This window comes from Phalaenopsis equestris, unplaced genomic scaffold (genome assembly GCF_001263595.1).
Source record: "Phalaenopsis equestris unplaced genomic scaffold, ASM126359v1 Scaffold202086, whole genome shotgun sequence".
Taxonomy (NCBI): Eukaryota; Viridiplantae; Streptophyta; class Magnoliopsida; order Asparagales; family Orchidaceae; genus Phalaenopsis; species Phalaenopsis equestris.
In genome coordinates, this window is record NW_018221810.1 from 1,765 (window position 1) to 3,247 (window position 1,483).

A 1,483-nucleotide genomic window follows, 5' to 3' on the forward strand; every position below is an offset into this window, starting at 1 on the left:
CTAAACTCTATATTTGGAAAATCTACAATATTTCTGAATTAGATAGGAACTCATATTTTCATATTTCTTAACATTATAAATTTCTAAACTTTAAGTTGGTCTCATTTACTGAATATTTTTTCTAAATTGGACTACTGTATTTTTAAATCTAAATTTTAGTAATTCCTAAAGAAACTCATATACATATCATACTTATTTAGTTTTTAAAGATTGAAGTGTCACTTGAGGACAAGTAACATTTTAAGTTTGGGGATTTTGATACAACTAAAATATATAGTATTTATAGACACATTTTTATACCTATTTTTGATATATTGTGCTTTAATGGAAGGTATTTGGGTGTTTTTCTTTCAGGTACAAGTAAAAAGATGAAAAATACTAAAAAGAGTGAAAAAGGATCAAATTTGGAGCAAAACTGTGAAAATGGTGCAAAAGATTTTTTGCACCTAAGTGCTAGATCTGGCGCTTAAGCGCTGGTGAAACAGAGAAGACAGCGCCTAAGCACCAGATGCAGTTATTTGGCAGTTTATTTCATTTTGCCAAATTTTGAAGAGACGTTTGAGGCACCTATTGGCTAAATAGGGTGGTTATGACCACTAGAAACAAAAATATGATTAGAAGACTTGTGAAAGGAGGCATCCCTTGGAGAATACATCAAATTTGGAAATATTTTGAAGAGTTTCCAAGGCACCTCTTGGAAATTTATAAAAGAAAGAAGATGAGACATTTAGAAGTGTGTTTGAAGTCCTGAAAATTTCTTGAAAAGGGGGATTCCTAAGAAGAAGATCACGGAGAATCTTCTGGAGAGATTCAGGCATCACAAATTTACTTTATCCTTTTTGTTTTTAGTTTTATTGTGAGAGTTAAGTGTGTTTTAAGAGAGAAGAGATTCAAATGAACTTCAGGAGTTTGGTGGAGGATTTGAGATAAGTATTTATCTTTGTTTTTAAACTACTTTTGGTTTTAATTAAGACTTCTTGTTGGTTTGACAATGATTTCTAATTTTAAACTAAAGTGTGGTTTTGTTTTCTCCATGGATTCTGAGTAGTTTACTTTATATATCTCCTTGAAATGATAAGTAATTAAAGTGTTGGATGGAAGTTGTGGAGAGTATTAATCTTTAATGTTGGAAGAAGTTGTGATGATTTAATTTCATGTACTTCATTTACTTCTTGATCTGGCCCATCTAGATGTTAAAATTTTTTGTGAGAACATGTAAGAATTGGGCTAGTATTGTTTGGAAAGAATCACATGAGGTTGTATGAATGAGAATGTAGTTCATATGATTGAGTGCAAATAAATATGGAAATATTCATTGAAGGGTTTAAAGTTAGAGGACTTTAAAGTGACAGGTTAAAGCCCCCAACTTGTTTTATTATTTTAGGTTCTGAAACAAGATTCTAGCCCCTAAGTGGAGAGAATCAAGGGAACTCTAAAGTGAGAGTTGGTATCTTCCCTGCCTAGCCGGTCTTCAGAACTATTC